Below are 19615 nucleotides of genomic sequence, written 5' to 3'. Positions count from 1 at the left end.
CAGAAGGCATGAGATCCGAATAGGGCATGCTCTCCCCTTATGTCCTATTGCTTGTTACAGAACAGTGAATTCTTTGAGATGAAAAATGACAAAAAATTCAGGGCACAGTGCACTTTGATAACGTAGCATCTGAAATTGTTCAAAGGTCTGAAAACAGTCTTTAAATTCAAGCCTGAATCTTCAAACACATAAAATCTGTTTCTTAAGCTCAGTTTCAGCATCACTGGAAAAATACCCATCACCAAACCCTGATACACATTCGTAGCCATTTCACCATCTTCTATCATGGTCAGTGTTCAGGAAGCAAAGCCTGACCCAGAATCCTTGTTCGCATTTTCTCCAAGGACTTCTCCATGCACAGTGGCCATTCTGCTTCTGTCTCCTGTTTGGCACCTGCGGGCAGGAGTATCAGGGCTTACCACACATATGACAGGGAAATGGCAACCATGATGCTATCTGTTTCACTTTTGACCAGCAGCCCAGAGGTCAGCCCATGCTAATCTGTCCAGGATTTCCAGCTTACCGTGCTTCACACTCTCAAGACACTGTGAGCAGTGCTGAGGGCCTGGGTCACTGTGATGTCTAGGTTGCTGAAAGTTTTCTCAGCAGCTGGCTTAATTACATCAGACTTGGTATAAATATATATGACTTCTCCTGACTCATGCACCACAGGGAAGGCCAGCAACTGTCTTTCTACAAAGGCATTCAAGTCTGTACTGATGGGAGTCTCCTGGTGGATGAAGGGATGTTGTGGTTGGTCCCATATGGAAGAACATCCAGGTTCTGCTTCATGAAGGCAGGCTTTGGCAGACCAGACCCTAAAATGCTGGAGGAAGGTGAGGATTCCTTTGTGGGTATGTGCATAAACTGCAGTCCACTGATAGGATCAATAACTGGCAATGAGTGGATTTCATTTGTGATCAGTTAGTTTTCAGCATGGAAGACGTTTGCATCTGGAGCTATATTCCCTGAAGGCTTACATGATCTTGAGGATGAAGCTCCCTCGCTGTTTCAATCTTATGTGACTTTAATTCATAAATCTGTACCAGGGTTGACTTATGCCATGTTTGTGGTGTATTTATGAACTCGGTAATTGTTAGCATTCCTACAAAACTTTGTTTTGTCCTCTACCGGAATGGCGCTGCTGGAGCACCATTGGCTGCTAAGGCACAGAAGGCTTTCTAACTTGTAGTATCAGCAACAACATGCTTTGAAGAGTTGGAATGATGTGGTGATCCTTGTGTTACCTCAGTGCATGAAAACCCATGTTCTGTGTCTTGTGCTTCCTCTTCCAACTGGAATTTCTCCCACATGCTGGCTTCCTGGTCCAGGGGCTGCAGCCCACTGCTACCAAGGAGGAGGAGGACCAGGATTCACAGGTACTTCTGTGCGTTGTCTGGCCAGGTGTGCAGGGGCATCAGGGTGTTGGCTGGACCTCTCTGGAGTGCAGGTTATGGGCTAGGACCCTCTGGGGGTTGTGGGCATAATGCAGGGATCAGGGGGTATAGGTGGGAACACCTGGCTAGGCAAGCAGGGGGGGTGATAGTTAGGCTGAAGTGTAGCCCTTATTCATTCAACACTGCATGGATACCTGGGTTTTCTCTATACTTTGGATATCAAAAGTCGTGGTACAATGAATGTAGGGGTGCATGTGTCTTCACACTGAGAGCACCCAGGTAGGTTAGGTGAAGCTGAGGTGGATACAAGCTGGTGTCACAGGGATCTCTGTTCAGAGGGCCTCCTGGCAGGGTGGCTGGAGTGGAGATGGATCAGGAGCTGAGGTTTTCAGGGGTGCTCTGCAGAGAGGTGCCCTGGCAGGACAGCTGTAGCTGAGGTGGGTGGGCTGGAGTGTCCCAGGGCTCTCTGTAGAGGAGACATTTTTGGAGATTAGCTGTAGCTGAAGTGGATTCAGGATTGGGGGGTCTCTGTGCACAGGATCTCCTAGCAGGATGTCTGAAGCTCAACTGGGTGAAAGCTGGGTGTCCTGGGGCCTTAAGCACTGTGAGTGGCCTGGCAGAGTGTGGACTGGTGGGTGCTGGGCTTTTCACATCAAGTGGCTCCTTGTCAGGACAGTTTCAGCTGAAGCTGTAGTGACCCAGGAGGTCACATAACTCTCAATTCAGGGGGTGCCCTAGCAATCCGAGTAGTGCAAGCGTGAAGTGTGCTGGGATGAATAGGACAAAGGTGTCACATTGGGGTGATGTTTGGAGCTGTAGTGAATGCTGACCGGGGCAACCCAGTGTGTGCTATGCTTGGGCTGCCTCGTTGGCACAGTTGGGGTTGAGTGGGTTGGGGAAGCAAGGATCAGTGAGTTAGCAAGCTGGCTAGGGTGCTCAGAACCTGCTTCTGTCCATGCTATCAAGGTGGAGGGGAATGGGAACCTTGGCACTTGCCAGCACTTCAACACAGATAAAGATCCAGCACCAAAGCCTCCCCATGGGGGGCTTGAAGGGTGGATCCTTCACATTGAAATTGTTCTTTAAATTGCAGCTTCTTGAGACACCTTTGTGGCTCAGTTGGTTAAGTGTCTAGCTTCTGCTCAGGTCATGATCCCAGGAGGATCATGGGATCGAGTTCCACATTGAGCTCCTTGTTCAGTGGGGAGCTTGCTTCTCCCTCTGTGTGCTGTTCCTCCTGCTTGTGCTTGCTTTCACACTCCCTCTCTATGACAAATAAATAAGAAACCTTAAAAAATAAAAATAAACTGCAGCTTCTTTACTGTGGCCCAGGGCAGACAGATCAGCTTCCAGCCCCCAGAACTATCCCTCTCAGTGCAGTTGGCAGGATGGTGAGGGTGTCTCTGTCGTGTGTTGTGCAGAAGCTGTTCAGGTGGCCCTCAGTTCTTCTTCAGGAGGATCTGCTGTATAAATAGGTGTAGACTTGATGTGTCCATGGAGGAGGTGAGTTCAGTTTTCACCTCAGGTGAGGTGAATTAGGTCCCCATCTTGGACTCTTATCTTTATAAACTTACTGAAGTTATTTCACTTCTCAGAGGATCCATTTCCCGGCTGTAAAATAGACATTTTATTTCAGGATCCAATATCCTTACTTGGCTAAGGTGCCTGGCACACAGTAGGTGCTCATTAAATATTTCTTCCTCCTCTCATCCAACACTGTGCTCTCCAAAACACATACCCTTGACTCAGCAGACAAACTGCTCCTCCCAGTCTCGATGTCTGAAATTTCTGAGCACAGTATGGGAAGGCCCACCCTGGCTCCTGTGCTTGGCATCTCACAGGTCACTCTGGCAACTTTACCCTTGCCACTTGCTTGCAAATTCTCCACCTACTCAACTGAGATGTGCAAGTGCCTGGCCCAAGCCTCCTCTGTAAATCCTCCTCCCTGGGGGGAGGCTAACTTCAGAATCCATCAAGGTTCATGAACACCTTAGCAGCCAAGGGAAATGCTGAGCCATGGAGAAAGTCTTCCCAAGGGTTTTAGAAATCCACTGCTGATGGTTGGATTTTGGAGAACATTTCAGTGGAGGGCCTAGGAGGGTCTTAGTGGTTGAATAGTGTAGGTTTAACTAACATACATCTGTGGATTTTGAGGATCACATCCCGAGGAATGTTTCCACCAATCTGGCACCCAGAGTCAGACATGAAATGGAAAGGATAGATGGAATAGTATTTACCAAGTGTCCAGAGTGGATGTTTCACTGTGCCAGGCCATTGATATAGGACTTTTCTCTGAACATGGTAACAATTCTACAGAGTGGTCATGCTCTTGTGTGTCCCTATTTTACAGATGAGGAAAGTACATTGGTTGAGCTTACTTAACATATAGCTGTGTTATAGCATGGTGCATGAAGCAGGTGATAGAGCCTAGTGGGCCTGAGTTCACATCATATCTCCATCTCCTCCTAGCTGTGTGACATTGAGAAAATTCCTGAACCTCTCTGTTTCTGCTTCACCTCATCTACAGTATGGAGACAGCAATACCTGCCTCACTTATTGTGTTTGAAGATTGAAATGACATTATAAACCTAAGACCCTAACCAGTGTCTCTGGTACACGGTAAACACTCAAGAAATATTGTCTGTTCTTAATTTTACTATTATTCATGTTATTGCCAAAAACCCTGACCTGAAAACGAGGGTGTTTTGATTCAAACCTAAATCCATCTGGATCCAAAATGAAAAGAAACAGAACCATATGCATGTTTACAAACAAAACAGAACTGTCATACTCTTTCCTTCAAGCTTCCTGGCATCATTTACTAATGCCAGGCATGGTACTGGGCACTAGAAACAGAATATAGAGGATCATTCTGTTGAGGGGATCATACGCGAGGAAAGCAAAGTAAATTGTATTATTTATCCTTCTTTTTTCATCTTCCCTTCCTGGACATAGCCCTCCCAATGGACCACATTTAATTTTTTTATGAATGGCCTTGGCTGTATGACTAGCTTTGGCCAATGGAATGTGAATATGCTTGTTGTAAAGAGAGAATTTAAATGGCCAAAATTTGGAGCCATGTTTCCCACAAAGGCTATGAGTTGTGGGGTCAGAAATGGTCCACGTAGAAATAGCCGTGTGTAGACACTCTGCTTCCCTTTTCTTTTCTTTTTTTTAAGATTTTATTTATTTGTTTGACAGAGACAGAGACAGCCAGTGAGGGGGAACACAAACAGGGGGAGTGGGAGAGGAAGAGGCAGGCTCAGAGCGGAGGAGCCTGATGTGGGGCTCGATCCCATATCGCCGGGGTCACGCCCTGAGCCAAAGGCAGACGCTTAACTGCTGTGCCACCCAGGCACCCCATCTGCATCCCTTTTCCTTTCTATCATAGTGGCACCCACCTCAGCGGCTGGCTTTGAGTTCTCGAGGAGTCAGTTTGTGCGTGAACAATGTTGAGTACGATGGGCAGGTCATGCTGACTCTCAGCTCCTTATGGTTAAACACCACTTTCTCAGAACGTTGGAGACCCCTCCCCACCTGGAGAATGCAGTGTCTAGTGTGGTGCTGTGGTGACTATGATGCTGAGCTGTACATTACAAACATCCTGAAACTCTTCCTTGTATTCCAATACAACTGTTTATTTAACTCTGACAGATATCCTGAACCTTATGTAAGTGATGAGTCAGCAAATTCTACTTGTGAAACAAATACTATACTATATGTTAACTATTTTGAATTTAAATTAAAAAAGAACCTGCTTTTTTAAAGAAATAACTGAGTTAAAATTAAAGTATATGGGGGACCCTAGAAATATATGGGGAGTCCTTATAAGAAGAGATTAGGACATGGATACAGAAAAGAAAATATGATGAGAACACTCAATGAGAAGGTGACCACATACAAGCCAAAGAGAGAGACCTCAGGAGAAATCAACCCTGCAGACAGCTTCACCTCAGGTTTCTAACTTTCAGAATCATGAGAAAATAAATGTCTGTGTTTTAAAAATAAACAAATAAATAAAAGATATGACTATAATAGCAAATTCTATAGCAATTATATAGGCAATACCCAGAAATCCACTGTGTATTTACTGTACCAAACTTGCATGGTCCAGCCAGGAAACTAATTCAGTGATCACAGGGGTCCTGAAACTCTGCTTAAAGAGCCAAGTAATATTGCAGTGTATTTTCACACCTTGGGCCACCTGGTGCAAATAGGTTTGACCCTGTCCTGCATTGATAGATTGTTTCATAATCTCATCAAGCCAGGCTTTTTGACTGGAGAAGAGGTCAGGGCAGGTACCTGTGTCTCATTTCAGGTGGTGGGAAGTTGTGGAGTAAATATTTGCTTCAGATGGTTAAGAGGTTTTTCTCTGAAAACAAAAGAAAAACAAAAGGTTAATGATTGTAGCAGACTGTAATCCCAGTTTCTGAATTCTAAGGCAGCCATTTGAAATTTCTAGATATTGGACATGAAGCCTCAAGTTATCTCATGTTCACTAGCTTCCATGTCTTTGGGAAAAGGGCAGTTTTAGTTCTCAATGATTCCAAGTACAGAGGTGGGGGGAAAATTGGACAGCTACATGCAAAAAAATGAAACTTGACCACGCTCTCAAACCATGCACAAAGATAAACTCCAAATGGATGAAAGACCTAGACGTGAGACAGGAATCCATGAAAATCCTAGAGGAGAGCAAAGGAGCAACCTCTTTGACATCGGCCACAGCAAATTCTTTCATAACATATCTCCAAAGGCAAGAAAAACAAAAGAAAAAATGAACTTGTGGGACTGCATCAAGATAAAAACCTTCTGCACGGCCAAGGAAACAGTCANAAAAAAAAAAAAAAAAAAAAAAAAAAAAAAACTAAGAGGCATCCCACGGAATGGGAGAAGATACAAGCAAATGACACTACAGATAAAAAACTGGTGTCCAAGATCTACAAAGATTGTCTCAAACTCAATACACATGAAACAAATAAAAAAATCAAAAAAATGGGCAGAAGATATGAACAGACACTTTTCCAATGAACACATAGAAATAGATAACAGACACATGAAAAAAATGTTCAACATCATTAGCCAACAGGGAAGTTCAAATCAAAACCAAACCGAGATACCACCTTACACCAGTTAGATTAACAAAAATTGACAAGGCACGGAGCAACAAATGTTGAAGAGGATGTGGAGAAAGGGGATCCCTATTACATTGTTGGTGGGAGTGCAAGTTGGTACAGCCACTCTGGAAAACAGTGCGGAGGTCCCTTAAAATTTAAAAATTGAGCTATCCTATGATCCAGCAATTGCACTACTGTGTATTGACCCCAGAGATACAGACATAGAGGAGAGAAGGGCCATATGCACCCCAATGTTCATAGCAGCATTGTCCACAATAGCTAAATAGTGGAAGATGCTGAGATGCCCTTCAACAGATGACTAGATTAAGAAGATGTGGTCCATATATACAATGGAATATTACTCAGCCATCAGAAAGAACGATTACCCAACATTTTCAGCAACATGGTAGGGACTGTAAGAGATAATGCTAAGTGAAATAAGTCAAGCAGAGAAAGACAATTATCATATGGTTTCACTCATTTGTGGAACATAAGAAATAGCAGGAAGGTTGGTAGGAGAAGGAAGGGAAGAATGAAGGGGGCGTAAAGATAAGGGGGAATGAACCATGAGAGACTATGGACCCTTTGAAAAAACACTGAGGGCTTCAGAGGGGAGGGGGTGGGGGTTTGGGATAGGCCAGTGATAGGTATTAAGGAGGGCATATATTGCATGGAGCTCTGACTGTTGTACGCAAATAATGAATCATGGAATACTATATCAACAAATGAGGATAAACTGCATGGTGACTAACATAACATAATAAAAAATTTATTTAAAAAATAAAGTTCAGCTAGAATTCATCTTGTAAAGCAAAAAAAAAAAAAAAGTAAATGTGACCATTGATTTAAGAGCTGTGTTATTGTAGAAATAATTCAACTGAATATAGAAATTAAATGCAAACAGATTCAGATCTTCTTTATCTTCATTTCTTTTCTTTCATTTCTTAAGATAAACCAAATGCCATGGCTCCACAACATGGTTGGTTTTGTGGTATATCCTGGGGAGATCTGTAGCACTCGGTCTTCATCTCCTTTTGATGTGCTTTTAGTGAATAATGAGGTATTCCAAGTATACATCACTCTTTGAGTTTGCCAAGGCATGGTAGGGCTGTGAGTGTCTCACTCAGTACTTCTATGACTGAACACAGAGTTATCTTGACCTCTCTGCACATGGTGATTGTGTCAGGACAATTCATGTCTAGGAGGTTCTGGCCTAGATCTCTTCACAGAAACATGGATATAAATAACTAGCCATCCACAGACCTACCATTTTGAGAGTACTGGATTCCAATAAAAGCACAGAAATGGGAAAAGGCAAATTGAAGATAATAGAAAGGACAGTTTCACTCCATCCATAAGGAAGAGAGACTCAAGTGAGCATCCAAGGTCACTGTGGACACAAATGTCAAGCCCACTTACCCATGGACCCTGTGAGTCAGGCCATTTGTGTTATGTTCTTGCTGACCAGCCCCAAATTTCTGGCTAAATTGACTCGTAAAAAACTTTCTCTGTCAAATTCCAAAAGTGACCACTTCTTCAAATAAGCAAACACCAATGCAATGGTACAAGGTTTACAAAGCATCAGAGAAACATGACACTCACAAAATAAAATGAAACACAAGCAAATGACCATAAGGAAATGAAGAGCTAAAAACTACCTGAGAAAGAATTCAGAATATTTACTTCAATGAGAACATAGAAAACAGCTAAACATAATCAGTAAAACAATATTTGAGCAAAATGATAATTTTAACAGAGATTGAAAACATCAAAAAGAGCCAAATGGAAATTCTAGAAGTGAAGAACTCAATGACTGAACTGAAAAAAAATCAATGCATCAAAAACTAAGGATGTACTGTACAGTGACTAACATAACATAAAAAAAATAAAAAAAATCAGTGGATTCTAAACAGACTTGATCTAGCACAAGAAAGAATCAGTGAACTCAAAGATATATTATTTGAAACTATCCAGTCAGAAGAATGAAAGGAAAATAGACTAAAAAGAAGAGTTAAAAAAAAAAGCCTACATAAATTATGGGATCCCATAAGAAAACCTATAAGTGCTTTATGAAAACCCCAGAAAAAGTGTGAAAAGGGAAGGGGCAGAAAACTTACTTAAGGAGAAACAAAAACCAAAAACCAAAAATCATTTGTTTCCTATAGTTTAGAGTCTCTTATAGTTTGTCTCCCTCTCTGATTTCATTTTCTTTTATTTCTCCCCCTCCCCTATGATCTTCTGTCTTTTTTCTTAAATTCCATTATGAGTGAAATCATATGATAATTGTCTTTCTTTGAATGATTTATTTGGCTTTGCTTCATTTAGGAGGGGAAGTAGATGGGAGGATGAGGTGTCTGGATGATGGGCACTAAGGAGGGCACTTGATATAATGACCACTGCGTGTTGTATGCAATTGAGGAATCAGTGAATTCTACCTCAGACACTAAAAAAACAAAATAAAAATTAATAAAGATGAAGAACACAAAATAAAACAACAAAAATAAACCTTCTGAAAGCTGAGGAGAAAAGAAGGGAAATAATCATGGAGATTCATAAAGTTTAAGTGAGTCAGAATGAATATAAAGAAGGTGGTATTGAGACACACTGTAATTAGGAATTGAATGAAGCATGAGAGACTATGTACTCTGAGAAACCAACTGAGGGATTCAGAGGGGAGGGGGGTGGGGAATGGGATAGACTGGTGAGGGGTAGTAAGGTGGGCACATAGTGCATGGTGCACTAGTGTTATATGCAACTAATGAATCATCTAACTTTACATCAGAACCAGGGATGTACTGTATGGTGACGAACATAATAGAATTAAAAAAAAATTTAAAAAAAGGAATTGAAATACCCTAAAAATATTTTTGAAATATTAAACCTTGACTTTTATTACATTTTCCCAAGTAAAATGTGTAATTTTTAAAAATTCTTCTTCTTATTATTATGTTATGTTAGTCACCATACAGTTCATCATTAGTTTTTGACATAGTGTTCCATGATTCATTGTTTGCATATAACACCCAGTGCTCCATGTAATACGTACCCTCCTTAACTGTAATTAATTCAGTTCCTGGAAGTCAGGAAAAATAAAAGAAATATTTAAGCTTTTATCTGTAATGAAATTGCATTGGTAACATTTTTTTAAATATTATTACTTCAAAGTGAGAAATATAGTTATTTTCAGTATTTAGTCTAATGAATAAAAATTGTTTCATAGTTTATTTTTTTCCAACCAATGGAAAATTTGAAAATATGTCATAACTAAATTAAATTAAAAAAATCTCTCATACTTGTGATATTTTAGGAACTTCTTATATATTTTTTTACTTAAATTCACTACAGGCCCTTTAATTATTAATTTGTTGGTAAGTGTAATCAAAAGTGGGAAATAAATTAATATCTGCAGATATTCAATTAGCATGAACTTAGCAACAGTTTATAAAATATATGATCTATGAAACTTTAGAGATACAATGATACTGGAACAGTCTGAATAAATACATTTGGCTCTTTAGCCACTGAATTGACCCTTAATACACCTGTGAAAATATCTGAAATTAGTTGAACTCCTTTCCCAACCCTGGCTTAGGTGTATCTTGGGTTATCAGTAACTTAACCTGTATTGTCCAAGTCTCAGTGGACATTCCCAAGTGAATTAAAAAGAAAAAAAAAACTACCAAACAAGCAAAACAAAACAAAACAAAACAAAAGCGATAGATTAAATCTCCAGGTAAATATGGCATACAATCAGTGTTGCTGCTGCATTTCTTTGAGATATCTAAAACATCAAGTTTAGAGACAAAAGTAATACGTACATTTGTTTGGAAAATATTCAAGGCCATTTACTCATAAAATGAGTGTTCATATGATGATGATTGGACTACTGTCAGCTATGGAAGCCAGTGTGCGTTTGTGAAAGTGCAGAGATAATACAAGGTACTGCAGTAATCTTGTTTTCTTATTTTTAATAATCACACAAGAAGTGGAGCTCCTCAGCAAGTACTTCAGTGAACTTTATTGATAATTTATTAATTTTGTGTATAATAAGCAATAGATACATCTCACTAACCAGAGCACTATATTTTTTATTTGACTGATGTAGGTTTAAGCAACATGTAAATAATTTACATTAGATTTCATATTCTTAAAAATTAAAGAAATGAATTGGCTGCTTGAAAACTAGTTCATTTCTTTAAGATATTAACTTTTTTTAAACTTAAAATGTATTATACAATCAGAATCTGATTGTGAATGATTATACAGTGATATTGAAACACAGTAAAATCTATAATAAAGGCTATTGTTAATATTGTCTATGAACTACTGCTCTGGGTTTACTATGAATACTACACGAGCCTGCCATAACTATACCATATTCTGGAATATAATTAATAATAATTATGATACTTTATGATAAAATATGTGACATGTTTATATAAAATAAAGTGGTACTTGAAATACATGAATAATTTTTGTAGTACTTGAACCGAGACATTTCCAGAAAAAAATAATTGAAGGACAAACAATATTCATTAAAGAATGGAGGGTTCATTTTATGCACAGCCAATGACGCATCTTCTGGAAATGGGGAAACAGGCTAGACAAGAATGCTGTAAAACAACATGGCTCATTGAGCCTGGAGAGCACACTTGTCCTGATGAGCACCAGGTGAGGTACTCATGAGACTAATTTGACATTATACGTAAATTGTACTGGAATTTTAAAATGACAATATTAAAAAACAACATTGGTAACATGAATTATATTCTTCAGATGTGAGGATGTTTTTGTGCAAGTGCACGACGTGGTCACATAGGCACTGATCACATTGCATTAACTCCTTTGGTCATATTTACTACAGTTGGATTGAAATTATTCAGAATTTAAGGTGATCACTTCAGCAAATAAGTGATATAATCTATTAAGTATAGATGATTAGAAATGGAGTTTGAAGCTGAGTGAATGGTTACACATTTTACAGTACTGTTCAGCAGAAATTGTAGAATGTAAAAGAGACAAAACATGGTTTTCAAGCTGACTTACAAATGTTCTCTCTGGATGGCAAATGAGATGAGGATCCCAAGGGAGTATGCTTTGGATGTGCTCAGGTGAAAATTAACAAAACAAAACAAAACTAACACTTAAGGGCCCAAATCATCAACNGTCACATAGGCACTGATCACATTGCATTAACTCCTTTGGTCATATTTACTACAGTTGGATTGAAATTATTCAGAATTTAAGGTGATCACTTCAGCAAATAAGTGATATAGTCTATTAAGTATAGATGATTAGAAATGGAGTTTGAAGCTGAGCGAATGGTTACGCTTTACAGTACTGTTCAGCAGAAATGTAGAATGTAAAAGAAACAAAACATGGTTTTCAAGCTGATTTACAAATGTGCTGTCTGGATGGCAAATGAGATGAGGATCCCAAGGGAGTATGCTTTGGATGTGCTCAGGTGAAAATTAACAAAACTAACACTTAAGGGCCCAAATCATCAACAAGTTTGTGGAAGACCATTGTTTTTCCTAATTGTTTCTTCTTTTTCATGAAAGGAGAGCGCTTACATGGCCCACAGGGCAATCTTAAAGGTTCTTCCTAATCCCTTTTAACCCTACATAGATCCAATCTTTCTAATTAAAACCTAGATTTCCTTGTCTAGGTTTTGTATAAAAATACATATCAGAATACAGGAACCCCTTGTTTTTTATGTTTCTGTTATGCCAATTTGGTTTTCAAAAGACCTACTTCAATTTTGTTCATGCTAACCCAAAGAAATCTGAAAAGATTTCTACTATTAAAAAAATGTAAAATGTGATACTGGAACTCAGTGCTTGGCAGCAAGCCATCAGGGAGGCCACAGGCACACAGAGCAGTGAACATGGCACAGACAAGTGGCTTCCCCAGGAACAACATTAAAAATCTCAGCATCAATCCTGCATAGCTTTACCTGTGTATGTGAGCCCTGATTATGTGATTTATTTTGTATACCATCAGCAAGATGTGTTGTAAGTTATCAGAAAAGCCTAGGATTTTTTTTTTTAGTTGGGTAATGATGAAAACTTTTTTCATAAAAATTAATGGTAACTGCTTCTTCACTTCATGCACTTTTAGCTTATGGAAGCTTCTAGAGGAGTGCTCTGCTTTCAGGGAGCAAAGGGAACCTGTGTGTAGTGAAGATTTAAAAAAAACAAAACCAAAAAAGTCCAATAGTGTGTGTGTGAGGGGAGGGGGTGTGTAAAATGTGAAAGAAAACTTCTGGAAATAATCCAGGTTACTGTATGTTTAGTTATGGCAATCCATTGTTTTGTTTGTTTTATACAGAAACTATGTAAAATTGATGGGTTTATGCTTCTAATGTTTACATTTATTTTTCAATTCTCATACATATGAACACATTTCCAGTGAAGAATCAATAATACTTAAAGTAACTTACAGACTTTTTGTGAAGATCAGTGAGCAGAACATATAGAAAGAATTTGAAAATATTATCATACAGGTATAGTGGATGAAAGTGAAGTGAAAATAAATCATTGTGATGACAATGATAAAGATGCTTAAATTTACAGCTACACTTCAGTGACAATCTACAGCCGAATGTTCACTACATTTTCATTATATCCTATCTCACAGATAACTTCTAATATCCCATGTTTCTTTATATCTGTTCTGCATAAAATGTAAAAGCTCTGATAGTTAAATTCTTTATTTCAATCTCACATTTCTTGTACTTAATTGAGCTAGAATTGCATCTAGCATTAAACCTAAATTTCCTCAGGTGTGCTGGCACAATGAACCAAAATAAACCCATTCTCACTGCAAAACAGAATTTGAAAGGCAGGTCTAATTTGTTTCTGTCTTTGAAATTATCTCCCTACAGAATTACCTATTATCTACTAATGCTGATTCACCATTGTGGAATTGTAAGGAACTATATGGGAGGGAATCATGCAAACATGTAGCTACACAAATATTCATTGTGTATTAAATATCCTTATATTTTAAATTTATAGTTCTTTTTAAAAATGAAAGTACACATTGTTTGAATACTAAATATTATCATTAAAATTCCTAATTCAGGAAAGGAATGCAAACTACAAACTGGTCCTCTCTTTAGTAGAATCTGTTGTGGAAACACTTGAAAGGATGTGAAATTTCATGCAGAATTCCAGGAAAGGGATCTGTGGAGATTTACACTCATCTAGAACCCAGAGGACCCTCTTCTGGATCATCTCAGTCTGATTCTGTAAAAGACATTTTACAATGATGTAAACTTTATGTAACTGGTGACTGTGCAAAACCATTCTTTTTTATATATTTTTTTAAAAAAATTCACATTGAAGTATGATCAGCCAGTTTTTATGCAAAACCATTCTTTTTTATATATTTTTTTAAATAATTCACATTGAAGTATGATCAGCCAGTTTTTAGGAACCAGGATTGACTTTATGTAGCTAAATTATTCCAAAGTCCTCCTGGGAAAATTGATCTGGTAACTTGTTTACTGGATTGCCAGACCTCCAGGTCAATCACAAAAGTCACTTTGGGGGAGGTTCAGCATTTTAGGCTACTTCACGGATCTCGAGAAAACACTTCAAACTCCTATGAAACCTGGTAGAGAGTGTCTTGGGCTTGACAGGCTCTTAAAATTCTGATCTGTATTTTCTTATAACTCTTCCAGCAAAAACACATTTAAGAGGCTTCTTATGTAAATTGATACTTTTTTGGGCCTACATAACTGATCAGACTTACTGTGTGATCATGAATTATTTACTTTTTGGAGACTAGTTTTGGTCAAAAGTGAAGAGGCTATAGGTCATAAAAATCTGTGTGTCAGTGGAAACTTCTGTATTAACTAGATTCTAGAGGACATTTCCCAACTCTATCACTGGATCACCACACAGGCTTGAAAATCTCACTACCTATCTCTCTGTGATCATGTTTATCTTTTAAATAATGAGAAATCATTTTATTTATTTATTTTAAAGATTTTATTTATTTGTCAGAGAGAGCACAAGCAGGAGGAGGGACAGGGAGAGGGGGAAGCAGACTCCTTGCTGCGCAAGGAGCCCAAGGCAGGACTCTGCCCCAGGACCCTGGGATTATGACCGGTACCAAAGGCAGATGATTAACTGACTGAGTCACCAGGACATCCCAAAAATTCATTTTACAAAGCATTTATGTTCTATAAATATGTGAACAAGTAAATGTCTTTTTTTCATATTTAATTTACTTTTTTTATTTTTTATTTTTTTAATTAATTTCTTTTTTTTGATGTAAAGTTCGATGATTCATTAGTTGCGTATAACACCCAGTGCACCATGCAGTATGTGCCTTCCTTACTACCCATCAACAGCCTATCCCATTCCCCACCCCCCGCAAAGCCCTCAGTTTGTTTCTCAGAGTCAATAGTCTCTCATGCTTCATTCCCCCTTCTGATTAAACCACCTCAACTCTAAATATAAACATAGGGGGAAAAGGTGTGCAAAAACAAGGATGCATATTGACTTCAAGAGATGGTAATATGTAATTCATTTTGAAATTGGGTAGTATTTGGAGGATTTTGTAGAATATGAACATCTACAATATAAATTACACAAGAGATAATCTAGGTGTGCCTTTGCAATCAAAATCTCCTAGGTAAGGACACTTTGCATTGGGAACAGAACATGAATTTTACTTAGAGGTTTTGAGAGACGTTTTATCAGGTAATGTGTGTCATTGTAGTGGGGTCAAGTGAAAATACAGCACAGCCAGTATATCTGAGAAAATAGAATATGTTCAAAGAAGAAAACTATAAACATTAAATAATTTTATATTTTTAGGAAGTTTTCACATACATTCTTTACCTTCTATGACTTATATAGAATTTCTATTTTAATAACCTTAATTTATTATTTATTCTTCATTTTTCAGTTTGTGTGTGTGTTGGTGGATAAAAAATGACCCACTCTCATTTCAGATACATTATCTCAAAATATTTAATATTTGAGGGAGAAGATGGGGGATGCATTATATAAATGGATAGTAGATAGATAAATAGATTACGGAATCCAGTTATCCAAGTATATATATTTAAGTTAAATTAACTTAGAATCCCTGCCTGTGAATGATTTCTCAGCATTTGCTGCAACATAGATGGTATTGGAGGAGATAATGCTAAGTGAAAAACGTCAAGCAGAGAAAGACAATTATCATATGGTTTCTCTCATCTATGGAACATAAGAACTAGGAAGATCAGTAGGGGAAGAAAGGGATAAAGAAAGGGGGGGTAATCAGAAGGGGAAATGAAGCATGAGAGACTATGGACTCAGAAACAAACTGAGGGCTTCAGAGGGGAAGGGGGTGGGGGAATGGGATAGGCTGGTGATGGGTAGGAAGGAAGGCATGTATTGCATGGTGCACTGGGTGTTATACGCAACTAATGAAACATGGAACTTTACATCAAAATAAATAAATAAAAATTATAAAAAAAGAATCCCTGCCTCTCAATTCTTTAGCAGGATACTCTTTAATCTCCAAGTGTTTGAGTTTCTTTCAAATTTTTCTTCTAGTTCAGTTTCAGTTTCAAAGCATTGTGTCTGAAAATATGCAAGGAATAATCTGAATCTTTTGGCTTCATTTGAGACCTGATTTGTGACCCAATATTAGATCTTTTCTGGAGAAAGTTCCATGTGCCCTCTAGAAGAATGAGTATTTTGTTATTTTAGGATGGAATGTTCTGTATATATCTATGAAGTCCATCTGGTCCAGTGTGTCATTCAAAGCCCTTGTTTCTATGTTGATCTTCTGCTTAGATGACCTGTTCATTGCTGTGAGGGATGTTTTAAAGTCTCCTACTATTAATGTATTATTATCAGTGTGTTTCTCTACTTTGTTTATTAATTTTTTAAAATAATTTGCTGCTCCCTAGTTGGGGGCATAATTATTTATAATTATCTGATCTTCTTGTTGGATAGACCCTTTATGAATTATATACTACAATTCTTCATCTCTTACTACAGTCTTTGGCTTAAAATCCAATTTGTCTGATATGAGGATTGCTACCCCAGCTTTCTTTTGAGGTCTGTTGGCATGATAAATCATTCTCCATCCCCTCCCTTTCAATCTGGAGGTGACCTTAAGTTCAAAATGAGTCTCTTGTAGACAGTATATGAATGGGTCCTGCTTTTTTTATCTAATCTGAAAACCTGTGTCTTTTCATGGAGGCATTCAACCCATTTAAATTTAGAGTAATTATTGAAAGATATGAAATTATTGACATTGTTTTGCCTCTAAAGTTCCTGTTTCTGTAGATTATCTCTGCTAATTTCTGGTACATATCACCTGTGCTTTTCTTTTTGCTTAGAGAATCACCCTTAATATTTCCTGCAGGGTTGGATTGGTGGTCACATATTTTTTCAGTTTCTTCCTATCTTGGAAGCTCTTTATCTCTCCTTCAATTCTGAATGCCAGCCTTGCTGGATAAAGTATTCTTGGCTGAATATTCTTCTCATTTAGTACCCTGGATATGTCTTACCAGACTTTCTGGCTTGCCAGGTCTCTGTGTATAGGACTGTCATTATTCTGATGTTCTTCCTTCCATATGCAGCGAACCTCTTCTCTCTAGCTACTTTCAGGATATTTTCTTTGGCTGTAAGACTTACAAGGTTCACTAGTATATGCTGGAGTGTTGATTTATTTTTATTGATTTGGGGAGGGGTTCTCTCCACCTCTTGGACATGAATGCTTTTTTCCTTTGCCAGATTATGGAAGTTCTCATCTATGATTTGCTCAAATATACCTTCTAGTCCTCTCTTTCTCTCCACCCCTTCAGGGATCCCAATAATTTTGTTATTGGAACATTTCATGGCAACTTTAATCTCTATATGTTAATTTTCATGGGTACAAACTATGAATTTTTGTCCTAATGCTGCACTGTTTTTTTATTATTATGGCTTTTTAGTTTTTGATCAGAAAGAGTGAGCTCTCCTATTATTTCATAAGATTGTTCTGGCTATCCAGGGTAACCTGAGAAGATATATTCATTCTAGGATGTACTTTTCTATTTCTGCAAAAACCTCATTGGGATTATGATAGACATTTCATTGAATCTATTATTGGCTTATAGTAGAATTGACATCTTAATAATATGAAGTATACCAATTCATGAACACAGGGTGTTTTTGTTAATTGTCTTTTCTTCAATTTCTTTCAACAATGTTTTGTGATTTTCAGTGCGCCATTTTCTCCAACTTCTTAAGTTTATTCCAAGTACTTATTTTTTTATTATATTGCAAATATAATGTGCCATTTTAAAAGAATTCTTATGATTGTACGTTATTAGTGTATAGAAGTATACATGATTTTGTATTCTAAAACTTTGCTAAATTTATTTATTAGTATTAAAAACATATTTTTGTAGACACTTTAGAATTTTCAACATATAAGATAATGTTTGCAAACCAAGATAGTTTTACTTCTTTATTTCCAATTTGGATATTGTCTGTTTATTTTCTGCCTGATTCCTCTGGTTATAATTCCAGTGCAATGTTGATTAAAACTTTCTTTGTTAGTTTTTTGGTTTGTTTTGTTTTTGGTTTTTGATTTGTTTTTCTTTAGAGGAAAAACGTTCATTTTTCACCATTGAGGAGAGTGATAGTTGTGAAAGGTACTGTGTTGCATTTTTAATTGCACCATCAGTTTTCTATCACATTAGTATTTTATTAAAGTAAGGTAAGAACATGATCTCAACACCTCATAGGGTAAAACAATGGTCCCACTCCTTCTTATCTACAAGGAAAACATTTCATGTTATTTTACCACATTTTGTTTCTATTTACCCATGTATTTTCCACTGATATGTCTATCTTTAATAATTAAATTTTAAATATCAAAGACCATTTTTGGCTCATCACTCCAGTCACTGTAGATGGAGAAATTCCCCCTCCATGTACAATTACATCGAAATCATTTTCTCTTTTCCTATCCTTTTAAAATAATTACATCCCATTTTGTGTTAGAATGGCAAGAGACTACGGACTCTGAGAAACAAACTGAGGGCTTCAGAGGGGAGGGGGGTTCGAGGAATGGGATAGGCTGGTGATGGGTAGTAAGGAGGGCACGTATTGCATGGTGCACTGGGTGTTATATGCAACTAATGAATCATCGTACTTAACATAAAAAAAAGAATTGCAAGGTTGACAACATTATTTCATGTTCTAATATATATTACTAAGATAGAAAAAATAATAAATTGTTATAAAACCTGATTATATTTTAATTACTATTTCTATGTACTATCTCCTTGTTGGTACTTATCATTGTTACTATTAACTATGTCAAGACATTTTTAGGACCATATGTTTACAGGCAATATTGAGAATTTTTAGAAAATGTTTTCAAGAAAACATATAGAATTATTAAGAAACATCTTTCAATAAAATACTTTTCATTAAATTTTCTCTGTTCTGTGTATGCTGTTTGAATATGGTGGATCATATATATAATTTTGAAAAGAATTTTCTTTTGATAATATTAACTTCATTATTATTTTGGTGTATGTATTTCTAAGAATGACAATAAGCATATATGTGTTCCTGTGTATTATTTCTCCAGTTCTCCAAACTTAAAAAAAAAATGACAATGTTTCATGTTTTGTTGCTGTTGTTTTCTTTTAACTCTGGTAGATTTTTTTCTTCAGCTTATATTTAACTTTCACTTAATCTATGGTGCACATCGGTGACTCAGTTGGTTAAGAGTTCAACTCTTGTTTTTGACCAAGATCATAATCTCNGGGTTAAGAGTTCAACTCTTGTTTTCGACCAAGATCATAATCTCAGGGTCCTGGGATTGAGGCCCATGTTGAGCCCCACAAAGGCAGGGAGTGTGCTTCTGTCTCCCTCTATCTCTCGGCCCCATCCCCCATTCCTGGCACACCCTCTCTAAAATATAAGAATAAATCTTTTAAAAAGCTTTCCCCAAACATTTGGGCTCATTTTATATCTGTGTGTGAGTGTGAGTGTGCACATATGTGTGCATATTCCCGTTTCATGTGGAGATTTACTAAAAGTCTGGTATCACTTGGCTCTAGAATAATACTTAAGACTAAAATACTAC

At 37.5% G+C, this 19615-nt stretch overlaps 1 pseudogene; it reads right to left on the bottom strand.

Moving 5' to 3' along the window:
- Nucleotides 1–289: 289 nt before the first annotated feature.
- LOC117800760 overlaps nt 290–19615 on the bottom strand; it is a 31829-nt pseudogene continuing 12503 nt past the window's right edge.

Source organism: Ailuropoda melanoleuca, unplaced genomic scaffold (assembly GCF_002007445.2).
Source record: "Ailuropoda melanoleuca isolate Jingjing unplaced genomic scaffold, ASM200744v2 unplaced-scaffold7743, whole genome shotgun sequence".
Taxonomy (NCBI): Eukaryota; Metazoa; Chordata; class Mammalia; order Carnivora; family Ursidae; genus Ailuropoda; species Ailuropoda melanoleuca.
Note: the sequence above shows the minus strand (reverse complement) of the source record. Positions and strands in the feature narration are given on the sequence as shown.